Source organism: Camelus dromedarius, chromosome 7 (assembly GCF_036321535.1).
Source record: "Camelus dromedarius isolate mCamDro1 chromosome 7, mCamDro1.pat, whole genome shotgun sequence".
Classification (NCBI taxonomy): Eukaryota; Metazoa; Chordata; class Mammalia; order Artiodactyla; family Camelidae; genus Camelus; species Camelus dromedarius.
The window spans coordinates 31,163,320-31,180,617 of record NC_087442.1 but is presented as its reverse complement, the minus strand read 5'-3'; the positions used below and the strand labels follow the sequence as shown (position 1 = coordinate 31,180,617).

The following is a 17,298-nucleotide window of genomic DNA, read 5'->3' as shown; positions in this document are numbered from 1 at the left end:
CATGTCTCACTTCTCCAGCCGTTTAGTCTTGTTTTCCTGCTGGCTCACCAAAGTAGCTTCCTGCTGGCTCATTACCACCTCATGTTTAACATGGCAAAGATCAACACTTTAATTTTTTACCGGAACACGCTCTTCGCTTTTCAACTCCGCAGTCCCTGTGGGGAATGTGACTCTGGTGCCAATCACACAGGCCCGCGTCTGAGCCCGTTTTAGAACCTGCTCTTTCAGTCTCTCCCTCCACAACCATGAGTTCATTAAGTCTTGCCACTTCCCGTGTCGCTTCTCTAATTTTCTTCCTCCCCCCACCCACCGCCCCGCGCCCCGCTAAAAAACAAGTATCCAGTTCAGGTTCCTGTCACTGAACACATAAACCCTCTGCAACCTTTTCGTCAGATTTGCTTCTTCAACTTTACGTAGAATCTCCCCAGACAAGATTTAAAAAGCCGGAATTCCTGCAACATGACCTCTCTTCCTACGTGCTCGACACACCTAACCACCTAGCTGTTTCACAGCAATGGAGAAATTACGAGGGGGTGGGGTTTCCCTCTCCCTTCTGGGGCTCTTTTGGCTGATCTAACATTAAATTGACACAAGACAGAGTAACTGGAGAAAAAAAAAAAACAAATTTAACTTGTATGTACAGAGGTCACAGAGAAACAGGACCTGAGAAGTGGCCAAAGCAGGCAGCTGTTATACTTTTCAGACAACAGCAAAAAAAAAATACATCTGTGAAGAATTGACAAGCCATCAAAACTTAGGTTTGGATGTTTATTGAGTGAAGGATCTAAACAGGGTTTGGACTTGGGGTAGTGCAGCAGTACAAAAGTCACAGGGTTTGTTTATATAGGCTTTTGGCCCTGAATTCTTTCTTTCTGGTGATGAGGATGTCCCTCCACCTCCTGGTGCAGCCAGGGCACCTTGCACCTGGGTGATTTATTTCCTGCTTTCATGGAGACAGAGAAGAGGGTCAAAGTGTCCTTCTTGCACTGGCTGTTTCTTAAGTAGCTTTAATTTGAGATAATCAATACATCACTTTGGCATATTTTGGGGGGCCTGCCTTGAGCCCCAACACTACTAAATGTTGAAGCATGATGCCCCCATTGGACACTTGGGAAGCAGGGCCATTCTGCACATCTAGGCCAGGGAATTCTTTGAGAACTTCCTTCTTCCCTTTGTTTTGGACTGGGGAGGGTGGGCAGGGGAGGACCCGACACATGAAGGACTTGCAGAGCAAATCAGAACATACTCTTGTTGCCCCAAGCCTCTGAATACTTATCTGTGAACTCTTGGAGGGGGCAGGGGTACATCCTAATCCCAAGGTGAGGTTGGAAAGAAAAAAGAGATTGAGATAATGTTTGCTTTGAGGAAAAGATAGGCATGGATTACAATGATAGAGGCATATTTGGCCTTTGTTTTGAATGGGGGAAGAGCTTTGGAGATGGTAAGGAATCCTAATTCATAATGGAATGCCTTTGGTGAACGCAATGGCAGCGAAAGGTCATGAGTGGAGAAGGGGAATTTGACTGTGGCAGTGAGGTGTGTGACTGAGCTAGAGGCAGGGCACCTGGAAAATGTAAGACATAACATGTCTAGTTCTTAGTGGGTAGTTCATGGGGAGATGTGAGATACGGGATGGACCACAGAGACGTGATAACGACGCAGAGTGAAGGGCAGTGACAAGGTCAACTCAGATTTCAGAAATTGATGGGAAGGGCTGGGGAAGGAGTGGGATAAACATGTTGAGCACATACTATACATTAGGTAATCTACTGTTCTTTAAAAAAATTTTTTTTAAACTTTGATTTTTGGTAGGGGGTGGAAGGGGTGGTAATTAGATTTATTTATTTAGTAGGGGTACTGGGGATTGAACCCAGGACCTCATGCATGCTAGGCATGCACTCTCCCACTGAGCTACACCCTCCCCACTAGTATGTTTTTAGAACATCATCTGATTAAATCTCTGTGGCAATTCTATCAGCTAAGTATTATCATTACAGTTGTTACAGTTGAGGAAAGTCAAGAAGCTTTCTGAGAGTCACAGAGCTGGCAATTGGCCTGACTCCAAGCACTTGCAAATTGCTGCCAAGTCTCTCAGTAATATTGTGTGATTATCTTTACAATAACCACGTGGGGCAAGCAACATCAGGTGATTTTAGATTTAAAGGGACTGAAGCTCAGAGAGGTTAAGTGCCTTGCCCAAGGCTACACAGATTGTTTTGTTTGAATCTGGAGTTTGCATTTGAATGAGCTCACTAACTTTTACCAATGAATATACAAGAAAACAAATAGCTTAACCTCAGCCCTTATATAGAGCTTCACATATTAACTATAATTTCACAGAAGTTAGTAAAGAAGTTTCTAAAAGGTGGAAATGAGTCAGAGTGTTTTTGTCTTGAGTAAAAAATGGGGATGCTGTGTCGTTCTTATACTGTTCCTCTTGGCCTGCATTTACTCAGTATCCACAGTGATGCTCTCAGCAGCTGGACAACTCTCCCAGCAAGAAAACTAGAAAACACAGTCCCTCTAAGGCTTCAAGAAGTTAAGAGGAAAAACTTCGCTCTTTCTTGGGTGCTTTCTTTATTCCAAATGACCTTAGCAATAGTCACTCTCTCCCCCTATCCTACAAGCTTAACTGCCACTTTCAGTCAATACAGATCATCTTGGCTTGTGGAGTGTGGAGGCTTTCTGAACTGATGGGGAAGGAGTAGATAGGGTCAGAGCAGGAAACCCAGATTGGCACATACATTCATCCAACAGATGTATGTTGAGCATCTACTGTGTTTTAGGGATGAGATGGTGAAAAAATATGGACCAGGTCCCTGCTTTACTTTAGAGCTGAGGTCAAATCCCCCCACCCCAACTGTCAGTGTGATCTTGGGAAGATACTTCACTTCTAGGGTTTCCATATATCCTATGGAAATAACTATGACACCTGCCTCAGAAGGCTGTCATGAGGATTAAGATACCAATTTAAATAGGCTGTTGCATAATACGTGATTAATAAATACAGCGCGCGCGCACGCACACGTACTCAGTGCCCAGAACCGTTGGTGCTGAGTCAGTACACGGTCCACTGAGCTGAACGGAGTTGGAGAAGGAGAAAGAGAACGTGTAAATGCAAATGTTTCTAAATGGTCAACTAGATTTTAATTATGTTGAGTAAGAACTTCCATAAAGGAATGCCTGGTGACCACTGAAGCATGTATCATGTTGAACAGGTTTATCAAACTAGTGATTAGTCAACTTTGAAAATATAAAAGTATTCCCTCAAGAATACTCCTACTCCATTTAACATTTTCACCCCCTATTTATCATCATAAGGCAAAGCTGCTGGTAGCTGACCACCTACTTAACCACAGGGCTCATCGTTTCTGTTTATACTGAGTTCAGCTAAAAGGTATCTAAGAAGACTGTGCCCCACTCAGGGCCAAAAGGGTATTATTAATGCTACTGGGCACAGATCTCCTCCGCATCTGTTGATCTTTGGATTGGATTATTAACATGATGCTTGCTTATTAAACGTGACTCTCAGAAGAGTTTCTTTCGCTCTACAGACCAAAAACGAAGTGGAGTGCTTACAGCATAAACCTCTTCTTGTTAGGTTTTTTCCCTCTGCTCTTCTAAACTTCCTGCATCCTACAGCATCTCCCCAGTGCACACTGAATCTTTTATGTTCCAGTAGAGCATTAACAAAAGAAGTTCACAAGGATTTTATAGAAAAGTTTCTCTTCTATAAAAAGTGTATTTCTTAGAAATTTCTTCTCAGTCACCACTTACCAGAGGCAAACACACTGCCCCGGAAAGAGCAAGAAGGTATGATTTTCATTTTTTTTTTCTTCCTGCTTAATGGCTGGGCTACCTTGGGCAAGTTCCTTCACTTTTTTCTGGGTCTTATTTAGTGTTTGGACTTTGAAACTAGCCAAATCAGACCGGTAAAAATGCTGAATATAAATCCCCCATGGGCAGACTTTATTTATTTAACAATCCAGGACTACAGAGACCATCTTTTTTAATCCATTCACTTATTTGTTAATTTTCTCATTTGCTTGGCAAACAAGTTATCAGCCTCAACTCTGTACCAGACTGCTGATTTGTTCCTCCGACTATACAAATGAATAATTCAAGTTTAATCCTGTCTTCAAGGAGTTTGATTCCTGGAGGTTGGGAGGGGGCCAGACTGATAAAGGAAGGGGCGAGATCGAGATCGATAGAAAGAAAACATAATACAGTGTGATGGGTGTCAAAATAGAAGTGTGTGTAAATCATTATATGGGTAGGAGGAACTGAATGATTAATTCTGCCCAGGGGAAGGTTTCGGATGATGGGTAAATGGGATGTAGGAACTGAGGGGAAAAATAGTCTGGGCAGTAGAGAAAGGAAAGTGTAGGAATGTTCCAGAACGTCTAGTAGTATGATTGCAACAAGAGGGGAGACTGGACATAGAGTTTGGGACCAGATAGTCTCTGAAGGTTTTTAAGAAGTAGAATGAAACAGTCAGCAGAGTGACTCTGGAAGCTGTGTGATGAGGGAAGAGAAAGGGAAGAGGGTGTGAGCCATACTGGTTTTAAAGAAACTAGTTAAGAAATGATTTCATTAAATTAGGAGAAAGATCAGAAGGCTGCATCAAAACATGGGCAATGGCATTGGCAAAATAGAGATTGATAAAGTGATACCTCCAAGGAAGGAGAGATGAGTTTTGTTCCTGGGGGTGAAGGCTGAGGGCACAGGCGGTGGCAGAGAACTCACCAGTAGTACATGTCTGTCATTCAGTGCTTGCTGCAGTCCCAGTCACAGATCCTTCAAACACTGGCCCAGGCGTCTGACTCCTGTGATCACACTTGAGAATTTACACAGTGAAATTCGTGTTATTTCATTATCGGGTACTTCCTTTTTTTATATTAGCATTGGGGCATTATTATAGTTTTTAAAATTATGTTTGCAGGTGACATATCATCTGATAAATACTGATAAATTTTATATCAGTATAGTAATGGAAGTGTTACAAAAGATATATTATAAAAGAGGGTGTTGGTTCTGATAGGGTTACCGTTCGCTGGAATAGAAAAAGGAAGAGAAGGCCAGTTCAGATCTATTAGTAGCCTGGAAAGGTAAATGGTACTATGTGTGTAGACTCCTGAATATCAATCAAATTTTTACTTAAAATGGTCTTGGCAGGGAGCTGAATGTTTTTTTGGCAAGCTCTAGTGTTCTAATGGTCCTATAATGTACCCTTAAAATATTGGTGAATTTGATTTGTCATTCTTTTCCCAACTATATTGCAGGTCTCTGTGTGTGTGTGTGTGTGTGTGTGTGTGTGTGTGTTGTAAAACACATGGGTTCCTCTCAGCCTATTTAAATCAACCATGGCTGCTTGCCTGGTCTATTCCTTGACACTCCCCTCCCCCATTTTGGTGACAACCTCATTGTTGAATAGCCACACTTCTTTTCCTTCCCTTGGTCAGTTTCAAAACATCTATCAGTAGCACTACATTCCTCAATGACCTTGACTTAGCTTATAGAGAGGGTGACCCTAAATTTTATCATTCAGTTTGAGAATGAAAAGGTGTGCAATTAATAACTACTTGGGGACAATAGAATAAATCGGGACTATCCTGGCAAACCAGGATATATATTCATCCTAACCATATTTTCCAGGTGTGTGTGGGGAAGAACTTGTAATGATTTATTCATCATGGATGTGACCAGGCATTCTTGCCTAGAGCAAATGGTAACTCAAAACAAGCCCTTTCCAGAGGATTAGTTCTTGAGACCAGGGGCCATCTGACTCATCTTTGCATCTCCAGTGTTCACTTTATATATGGGGAATAGGGTTTGGAGCCCAGTCAAGAGATTTGAGTCAGCTTTAGAATTAACCAGTCCATCTAATGCCAGTCAGCACCCAAGGACCAGGAGACCTAATAATGGTAGTGAATGGCTACCACCTCCCAGAGTGCAAAACGGTGTTTCATACAGTCATGTAGGTGGTTGTTTAGGAAATACCAAAGTACTTTTACAAAAGAGGCTCTGAAGAAAAGAAACACAATAGCCAAAACCTGGGCCTTTCCCGACAGCCCAGGCCCATGCTGAACCCCGCTTGAGTAACACTGCTCAGACTTAGTGTAAGGATGAACCACCTGGAGATCTTGTTAAAATGCCGGCTCTGGTTTGTAGTCTGGGTGCAGCCTGAGACCGTGTGCTTTAACAATCTCCCAGGAATGCGAGTGCCGCTGGCTCCCAGACCACACTCTAAGCAGCAAAGGCCTCAGAGTATTTCCAATCTAGTATGGGTATTCACTTCCTACTTTTAATTGTTCGCTTTCCCTCAACGCAGCCAACTCCTCTGAGCCCTTCAAGTATTTCATTCATCTTTCTGTCCCCGGGCCTTAGCACTGCTCCTGGCATGGCTCTGTGTCTGGCATGTGGCAGCAGCTCGATATAATTTTATTGCCTGAGTGATAGAAAACGCTGTGTCTTACAGAACCTTCAGCCAGTCAGTCACTCCTTTCCTCCTTAAGGAGGACCTGGTGGATGACACTGCCTTGTCTTTGTATATGACACACGGTCTTCAGCATATTCTTTTCCCTTTCAAAGCTAATTTCTGATCCAATTTTACGTTTAGAAAACAACTTTCACCAAGTTGGATGCACTGTCTCCAGCCTGCAGCTAGTAAGTCCAGCTTAGCTTTTGCCCTTGACTAGGAATGTTGCCTAGACCCAAAGTAAAACATCAACCCAAGCTCTCTGTGGATTTACCTGTTCTGGATGTTTCATATAAAGGGAATCATATGATGTGTGACATTGTCTCTGATTTCTTTCAGTTAGCATAATGTTAATTGTATTTCTTCTTGAACTGTATCTGCTGTTGATCATGTGAATTTTTGAAACTATGACCAATTCTGGGTGAAGATCTGAACAAAGCTAAATCCTTTTCCCTTGAGCTACACACTAGTTATATTCCTGGAAAATATGTTATCAAAGCTGTCCTGAGGCACTTGGTGCATATTGTACAACAGAGTTTTCCTCACAAACAGATTATTCACCTACTTGAATTTTCCTTGGGACATCTTGTAGTTGTGTGGGACATGGGACAATTCTGCTGTGTCTCATGAATTGCAAGGTTTCTATCCTCCTTGGTCCTACTTACTCAATACCAGTTGGGCCGCCAATCATTTTTCCAGGCAAAACCATTGCCAGTACAAATTTATAACGTGTTCCCCACTCTCATGGGGAACCACTGCTTACTTAGCCTCGGAGACGAAGCACCTGCTTTTCCTCCTTAACACTCATCCCTTTATCTGTGCCCTTGGTCTTATCCCTTCTTGATTCTTTTAGGTACTTACCCATCTTTTTTTTTTTTTTTTCAGGTAATTGCAGCCTCTCCATTTGTTGACTCTGCTTTGACATCTAGCTACTGTCTCTCTTTATCTTTCTTTTTATTTAATAGTCAAGTGCATGAATAGAATGAGTTATATTCTAATTTTAGCTTCCTATTCACCATCAGACTTTCTGCCACCACATCAACACAGCTGTGCTATTAAAAGCTCCAGTGCACTGACCCCTCCGTCCCCAGCCCTTCAGCCCCAATCCTTGACTTGACTCCCTTGCTTGACTTCTCTGTGGCATCTGACACTGTGCTCTCCAGGCTCCTCCGCCCTCTCTAGCTACTCCATTGCAGTCTCCTTTGCTTCATCCATCCTCTGGGAATCCCTCAAATGTTTGGTGGAATTTTCTGGGTTTTTTTTCATGACTCCTGAAGCTCGATTTCTAGCTAGATTTTCCTCCCAAGTTCCAGATTTCTCACTCGAGTTCCAGATGTGCACATCCACCTGCTTATAGTCATTCCCAGCTAGAACTCCCAACATCACAACACTAAAAAATACAATTGCAGGTTAATAATCAATACATCAAATTTGTGCTCATTGCCTACCTTCTGGTTCTCACTTACACTCCCTTTCTTGTTTGTAACACACCATTCAATTGGCATTCTTGGCAGAAACCAAAGCCAACGTGGACTTTTCCCTTTGCCGGCCGTCGTTTCCCATCTCCCCCTCCCACGAATAAGCATCACAAACTTTCTTTTCTTCACCAGCCACCCCCCCCCCCAACGTCACTGCTTGTCTTCAGGCTTTTGTCACCTTTCACTGGAGCTATTGCAGTACACTCCTGAGAACGAGGAACAAGAACACAAATTCAGAAAGAAATGTAAGTTAAGACAGAATATAAGTTGATTTTTTTTTTTTATTGTTAGTCTTGCTGTCTCCAAAATTGGCCAGTTTTGATTTAAAAGCTACCACTATGCTCTTCCCATTCACTTCCTATTGTCTGCTTTAGGAAACCTCTGGTCTTCTAAGAGTTTAACCTGTGGTTCAACATACTGCACTTACAGCGGGGGGTCCAGGATAGCTCTCCTTGAGTTAAATTAAAAAGTCTTAGATTGCCTTTTCTGGACCTCTGATTAACTTTCTGAATTGTTTTTAATTTAATTTTTTTGCTAATCACAAATAGATGATAAAAAGAGAAAGATTATGGAGACTAAAATTTTCCTGTGGGATTCCCAAATGACTGACTGTCTTTCCTCTAGCCAGAAATTTCTTTTTCTTTCTCAGACCCCTTTGTGGCTCAGCTCTTTGTTCTTCACACATTTTCCCTAATGAATGCAATGCAGAGTTTTCTCATTCAATGTAAAATTCTCAGTACTTTAGCAACTTTTAGAATATGGTATCTGAGATGGATTGCTTACTTGTCAAAGAACAGTACCATTTTCAAGGAGAAGTGCGACCTGGTAAGTAGGCAGCTAGATTTATGTGTGATTTTTGCTGCATTCAAATCCTGGTCCTGTTACTCACTCACATTTACTTGGTACATATGGGCAATTAATTTAATCTCTCTGGGCCTCTGTTTTCTTATCTGTGAAGTAGGGTAATGATAGGTCCTATCCTTTTAAGATTTTCATTAGGAATAAATTACAGTTGACCCTTGAACAACATGGTTTTGAACTGTGCAGGTCCACTTAGACGAAGATTTTTTCAATAATAAATACTACAGTATTATACGATCCATGGTTGATGGAATCCATGGCTGTGGAACTGAGTATACAGAGGAACTGCATATATAACTACTGTATAATCACATACAAACTATTTGCAGATTTTCATCTGTGAGAAGGGTCAGTGCTCCTAACCTCTTGTTGTTCAAGGGTCAGCTGTAGTTATTTTGGTTAAATATATCTAGCATGAAGTAAGATGTGTTAAAAAAATTGTATACAAAATAAAACTGATAGAAACAAATAGGGCTATAAAGCAAATGTATTAATCCTGGTATAAATTTATAATTCTAACAAGAAGTCTACATATTATTTCTAACTCAATAATGCTGGCTTGTGTTTCAGTTTACTACCTGCTAATTGATTGGGACCAGGTGAAGGTGGTACTAAGATCTTTATTGTCTGTAGATGCCTCTTCCCAGGTGTCCCCCATGGCTCCTGTAGCTCACGTCCTTAGAGGCTCTGCTCCATTGATGCCTTAGCACAGGGTCTTTTCCTCTCTCCGTATACTTTTCTCTCCTATTTATTTCCCTTTTTATTTTCCTGTACCATCCTCTGACATTACATGTATTTGACATAGTGATCTATTAGACCTATATTTAAAGTCTAATCCATGACTGAAATGTTTCTTCCACTTGACAGTGTCTCTTCTGTTCACTGATGTATGTATCCCCAGACCCTAAAACAGTGCCTGGCACTTAGAAATTGCCCATCAGATATTTGTTTAATTAACTTTACCTAATATGATCCTGGCGAAGCTCAGTGAGCTCTGGAGAGCAAGTGGTGTTTCCCTTTTTTTACATAACAGAATAAAGAGCAATGATTTTTAGCCTGAAGTTGATGGATAACTTTCAGTGTGTCCTTGAACTTGAGAAAAAAAGTCCCATCTCCTTTCACTGACCCCTAGCTGAAGTTTAGCATTTACTTCTTTTGTGAATATATAAGCAACAAACAACAATAGTATTATAGGTACTTATCATTTTATTATCAATAGATATGGCAGGTATTTTCATATCTCATTACAGTCATTGCAGATATCTCAAAACATTGTTTACATTCATCGCTACTTCAAAATTATAGTATTTATGAAGCCTGTCTCTTGATACTGACATCTAATATAATAATCACATTTTTTACATCAGAAAAATGAATCAATTGGATTCTTCAAAATCCTCTGTATTATTTCATGCAATTAAAAAACCTCATTCTTAGAAAGCATCCATAGTGTTCACCAGATTCTCAGAGGGATCCACTGCATACAGAATAAACTAAGAAGACTTGGTACTGAAGCTTGGGAGGTGCAGTAACTTTTTTGTCCGGTGTATATGACTGGTAAGTGGCAGTTGTAGAACTGGTACCCAAGTCAGGTCTTTTTCTTCTTTATATATATATATATACATATATATAAACTTTTTTTTTATTGAGTTATAGTCATTTTACCATGTTGTGTCAAATTCCAGTGTAGAGCACAATTTTTCAGTTATACATAAACATGCATACATTCATTGTCACATTCTCTTTTGCTGTGAGCCACCACAAAATCGTGTATATATTTCCCTGTGCTATGCAGTACAATCTTGTTGATCTATTCTACATTTTAAAATCCAAGTCCCTTCCCACCCCCCGTCCCCCTAGCAACCACAAGTTTGTATTCTGTGTCTATGAGTCTGTTTCTGTTTTGCATTTTTTTTTTTAGATTCCGCATATGAGTGATCTCATATGGTATTTTTCTTTCTCTTTCTGGCTTACTTTACTTAGAATGACATTCTCCAGTAGCATCCATGCTGCTGCAAATGGCATTATGTTGTCGTTTTTTATGGCTGAATAGTAGTATTCCATTGTATAAAGATACCACATCTTCTTTATCTGGTGTTCTGTTGATGGACGTTTAGGCTGTTTTCATGTCTTGGCTACTGTAAATAGTGCTGCTATGAACATTGAGGTGTGGGGTGCAGGTGTCATTTTGAAGTAGGGATCCTTCAGGATATATGCCCAGGAGCGGGATTCCTGGGTCATACGATAAGTCTATTCCTAGTCTTTTGAGGAATCTCCATGCTGTTTTCCACAGTGGCTGCACCAAACTACATTCCCACCAGCAGTGTACGAGGGTTCCCTTTTCTCCACAGCCTCTCCAGCGTTTGTCATTTGTGGACTTTTGAATGACGGCCATTCTGACTGATGTGAGTTGATACCTCATCGTAGTTTTGATTTGCATTTCTCTGATAATTAGTGACCAAGTCAGGTCTTTTTGAGAAGCCTTGTTCTTCATGGTCAACTTTATAAGCAAAGGGGATACACACACATGGTGGAAGCAGAGACACATCTGGAGTTTTGCAGCGTGGTGGCCTTGACTGAGATTTTTGATCCCATGTCCACTATTTCTACACACCTGCTGCATAAATCTTGAGATACTCATTCATATGGAAAGAACAGTCGATAATTCCACATTCCCTTCCATCTAACTAGTATGTGGGTCAGTCAGCATCTCTCATCCCAGCCACCTGGGTTAAGTCATGTGATAATGTAGGGATTAAAAAATTACCAAGCTTGAGGAAAGCATCTCTCCGTGGATGAAAGTTTCAGCTCTTGGTAGCCGTTTTTTAACTGTTTAGGTCACTGGAGATTTCATGGTCTGTGCTCTTGTCGATGTCCTGTCCAAATTCTCCTGAATGTAATTATTTTCTGCTGACCTCTGTTCCTGCATTTGTGTCATGTGGGTATAAAACAGTCTTCATTTCAGTTTCTAAACTGTTCTGTGACATTTGTATGCATAGTTAAACAGTTGGCATGCATCAGTGTAAACTGCTATTTTAGCATGTGTCGTTTTCAAAGCTATGAATTCTTATGTATATTTCATACAACAGTTGAGTAATAATTCTAAAAGTACGGAGAGAAAAGTGAATTAATAACTAGGAGACATAGAGACAAAATTCAGAGTAAATATATGTATGCACATATACACACATATAGTTATTTCTGACTGGTAAATGATGGAACTGAAACTTGGACCTGTATTATCAAATTCCAAGGTGTACCTGCATTATCCTCTGACACACATATGTGATGGTATAGGCACTAAGTCATAGTCATATACAAATTGGTGTAGGCGGCTGATGGGGGATGTGGGAGGTTGGAAACAAGTAAGCTGGCAAATCAAGATACATTTTAAAAGATTATTTAAGTATAATTATTCGTTTGCATTGTAGTATTGCATGAGTTTATTCCTCGAAGAATGTTTCAGCATAGGAGAGCTTGACCTTTGGTGGAGAAATGACTAGAGCATTTACCTACAGCTCCTGCCAACTGTTTGATTTTTAAAGGGGAAAATTCTTTCCATATATAGTTAGCAAGTTGGAGGAGCCAGTTGGACATCTGACCAGACAAGGACAGGAACTGTTCCAGGCATATGGTATAATGGGTGCCTTGTGGGGACGAGTCCCTTGTAGGGATTATGACTTGGCATGAAAGAGGTTCACTGGCCTGTTTACAGCTTCCTTTGTGCACAGACTCAGCATGTGTGTGTGTGTGTGTGTGTGTGCATTCCTGATTTCAGAGTCAGCCTTTCTTTTTCGGGTACACCCTTTTCCTACCTTACAGACCAATATAACTCACTAAAGGGCACTGCAGTGGTGGGTTACGATGTGACTTTACCTGTTACGCAGTAGTTATTTCTCACTTGGTGTCTTCCAACAGTCATTTCTTTCAACACAGCATTACTTCAGCCAGAAATAATTATTGTAGGTCATGGCCTAGTTGCTTTTCCCCGTAGGAACCAGCCTCCTGTCCTGGGTTTTCTTCTGGCTAAAGAAACCCTTGACTAGGCTGGGAAACTGTCCTCTAGGTGTTTTGACTTCATCTCCACCCATCCTCGCCGTCCCCGTGCTCAGGTAAAAGGGTTGACTCAACCCCTCCTGTCCATCGTTCTCTTCGGGGATCCTCCATGTGCAAGGCACCGTGACACGCACCATCTCTGTGAAGTCTGAGTCCTCAGGGCACCGTGCCCATAAAAAAGATAGATGGCAATCTCACAAGATCAGATAAGATAAATCTGAAGGGAATGATAGCAAACATAACAGCCCCATGAGTTCAAAAAATTCACTAAAAGTTGGAGTTAATTGGGAAATATTCATGAAGGAATTGAAAACATTTGCAGCTGGAAATTCCATGTCTATAAAGGATGGAAAAATCTTAGTAAAAGACATTTAACTATATCGAGTAATGACTCAAATATAGAGACAGTGCTTATAAGTTAGATTAGAAGATGGCCTTAAACATAAAAAAACTATGTGAATACAATGAGCCATTAAAGAACCCATTTAATTTGGAAAGAGGAAGGCGATGTTTAGACTTAGACAGGCTTTCCTTGAGATGTCTTTCCTTGCCTGGGACTGTCACTTCAGGATAACCCTTGTGTGGTATTCTGTACCCAATTCATAGTGTCAGCTCAAAAGAGGACAAAAGTGTAGACTAAGACAATGTTCAGTGTTAAAAATGGAAAGGTTAAGAAAATCTTCTCAGCCCTTTGCCTCAGGTTAGCTCACTTTGCATTTTTTTTTTTTTTTCCTTATAAGAGAAGTAGATTCTAAGAAGTGCAGGAACAGGGGAAAATGAGCTTTTAAGTAGGTGGTGGAAGAAAAACCACACCAATAAAAAATTATAAACAATACTGCACGACCCCTCACTAAGAGGCCTCTCTGAATACCCAGGGAGGCATGTTTACCAGAAGAAGAAAGATGGAGTGAACTGGCGCCTCCTGGACGTACATAGTCAGGAGTTCGGGACACACATGTGCTTTCTGTGTGTGTTTTCTCAGAGGACATTTTCAGACGCCAATCTTTTTCTCATCTCAGCCGTGTTTTCAAATTGAGGAACGTATGCATTTTCCATAGAGGACAGAGATATGTAAAGGTCCATTAGGAGGTTATCTGATACTTAAATGCAAAAAATGCAATTAAAATCCCACTACCCTTTTCATAGTTTGTTTTTTTTATTTGAAGCAGTCGGGAATTAAAAACAACTGAAGTTATTATATTTTTTTGTAAACCTTTCAAGAAGTTCATTTTTGGACTAAGCTCAAACTTACAGTCAGTAAGCCAAAAAATGGACTATTTTCACAAAGAGTTGAGTGATGGAAAGCAGAAGCCGTCATGGAAAGTGTTATGTGAATACTCTCATTAAAAAAAAAAATGGCTGTGGATTCAAAGTAGGCATTTCTTTACCTTTTAAAAATTCTGGCAAATTATTTCCCTTTGGAGGATGATCATTTGACCTAATTTGCTTGCATTCCAAATATTATAGGTCTTGTGACAGTATGCAATTTTCCCCTCTTTTTTTTTTTTTTTGACAAGTTTCCCCCAGGTTTGTGGGCAGATTCTGTACATGTCTCAACCAAAAGTCAAGGCTATACAAACTCGTAACTGTAGTGACTGTCTCACTGACTTTGACTGACAGGATTTGTACCGTGTAGTTCATCTACTAATATAAATTGCAGATGTAGTTTGCACATATATTTCTTTTAGCTCCCACTAAAATATTGTAGTAAGGTGCATACTAAGATAGAATATTCCTGGATTGTTTCAACAGCTGTTGAAAACTATGGAGTAGTGGTTCTCGAAGTTTGGTCCCCAAACTTCAGCATCACCTGGGCACTGGTTAGAAATGCAGATCCTCTTTCCCAAGTCCAGGTTATCAAACCAGAAACTCTGGGAGTGGAGCCCAGAAATTTGTGATTTAACAAGCTGTCCAGGTCATTTGGATGAGCTGAACGCTGAGAACCAATGCTATAGAACATATGAGTTGCAGGTATAAAGGGAGCAAGAGTAGAATTAAAATTCAACTCTTTCACTACTCTAAAAAGAAGCCCAAATATGTCTTGGAAGAAGTTTTTATTCTGGGGCAAATTTGATTGAACAAGATTTCATAACATGCCATTCCACGACATGATGGATTTAGCATTTGCACATTCATTCAGCATAATGTCAGTATTGGAGAATTTCTTAAATGATCATCATATGGAGTATTTGATGGCTCTGACGTGCTATCTACTAGTAATTTTCCAGATGATAGTTTTGGATGCAGTGAGATTCTGAGAAGATTTTAGTCTGCTAAACAAAGCTCTAGGAAGATCCCTGTTAACCTGAGCATTTGAGAAATATTCCAAAAGTGAGGATTAATGGTAATATCACAATGACTGAAAATTATGGGATTACTCCACTTGAAAACCGTCTTCATCCTGTCATTCGTGATTCTCTTCACATAACCTAGAAAAAAAGATCTGAGGAATACTGTCAGGTAACATCTATATCCTGACTATAATAAATATATATATGGCCCCAACAATTATATTTCACAAATGCCACTTTATTATCCTGAGATTCCATTTCTCTTGGCAAGCTTTCATTGATCTCTGTTGACAAAAAAGAAGAAGAAAAGTGGAATTGCAGGATAGAAAGAGCTTTGGCTGATGAGCTGGGGAATGCCGTCTCTAGACCTGGTTCTGCCACAGACAATCAGTAGGTGTGAACAAGTCAGTTAACCTCTCTGAGCCTCAGCTCTCTCCTCTGTAAAACGGAGAAGTTGAAATAAGATCTCCGAATCCTTCTTCAATTAGCTTTTGTTGTGTAACAGACTATCGTAAACACAGAGGCTTAAAACAGCCACCATTCATTATTCCTCACGAGGTGGCAAGGAATCTAGGTGGTTCTGCTGACCTCAGTTGGGCTTGGCTAATCTCAGCTGGACTCACTGTGGAAGACAGGGGAGTGGCTGGAGCTGACCAGTCATGATGGCCTTGTGTGTTTCTCATCCTGCAGGAGGCAGCCTGGCCTTGTCCCTGTGCCCATGGCCGGGTTCCAGGAGGACAAGGAGAAGCATGCAGTCTTTTGAGGCAGAGCTTGTGAACTGGCACAGCAATATAGCTGCCACCTTCTACTGGCCAAAGCAAGTCACAAGCCAGGGAGATGCAAAGGGTGGAGAAATAGATCCCACCTTTGACGGAAGGCATGTTAAAGCCATGTGGCAAAAGGTATGCTACAAGGAGAAGAACTGGGGATGCTTTTGCAATCAGTCTACCTTCCTAGCGTTATAATACTGTGAAACATCAGGAAATATGGTCAATACTGAGCTATAGAATGCTCACTGTGGAATGTTTCAGGGAGGCATAACTACTCGAAAAAAATGGAAGATGCAGAAAGGATATGACGTATTTGTAAAAACTGGAGTAAGCATGTTTTAAGCCAGGCTTCTCTTTAATTATTGTCTGAGTTTCACATAAAGTCTGCTTCATCAACTGGATAAATATTTGACTGCTGTTCAGTAAATTGCATTAGTTTACTTTAACTGTATGCTCAGCCTTATTCAGGCATCCTACATTAGGCAATGTAGTGTGTAATGCATCTCTGCAGGTGACCAGAGCTATTCTCTGTATGAGGTAAATTAAAACTCATATTTTAAAAATTAAACATTCTTGCACTTCATGATTTCAATATTTAATTATAACCTGTGTCAAGGCCTAATCTCTGACTGAGTCAGGCATGAAATTAATCAAAAAAAAAAATAAAAAAGGCAAAAGCTTAGCAATTCTTCTACATTGTAAAAATAGTATGGTTTCTTCAGTTGCACAGTGATGTTTATATCCATTTTACAAAGAAGACTCCAATAGCCAGGAATTTGGTAGACTGAGTTACCATATACGGGAACAGTGACCTGTTACAGAAAAAAATCAGTAACCTGAGCTGATGTTTATTAATTTTAACAGGAAACCAAAGCTTTTTTAAAAAATTAATTATTGATCTTATTGAAAGAGATAATAGAAGGTAAAGTTAATATGTTGATATTCCGGGTGGAACAAGAATAAAATATATCCAGTAGTACATTTGTTAAAAATGTCAAGTTTGTTTCCATTTATATTTTCTGTTGGTTTTTCAAAAAGTTCTTGTCTGAAAAAAAAATTCACACAAGTTTTTTTTTTATATGCTTACAGAAATAATAGGACACATTTGTTGCAAGTTGTCTTATCCACAAGAATTTGCATAGAATTATAGGATTATATTGATCAGAAGAGGAATGTACCACATTAGACGAGGAAAACGTATGGAGGTTAGTTAGTAGAATTAGCAGTAAGCCGGTGATTTCACAGCAACGTGTGCAGGTTACATGACGATAAAACAGGTAAGTTAAGGAGAATGATCGCATTATTTTCTTCACCACAAGAGTGAGACGAACTGAAATGCCTCTAACGTTCGACAGCATGAAACA

At 40.3% G+C, this 17,298-nt stretch overlaps 2 long non-coding RNA genes across 3 annotated transcripts in view; both read left to right on the top strand.

Moving 5' to 3' along the window:
* Positions 1–17,298, top strand: part of LOC135321740 (uncharacterized) — a 140,505-nt gene that overhangs the window by 81,047 nt on the left and 42,160 nt on the right. The gene's annotated exons all lie outside the window — the stretch shown is intronic.
* LOC135321741 (uncharacterized) lies at positions 8,183–17,205 on the top strand. Its single transcript, XR_010381775.1, has 3 exons — positions 8,183–8,201; positions 15,855–16,066; positions 17,024–17,205. It is a non-coding gene; the product is annotated as an uncharacterized LOC135321741 (long non-coding RNA).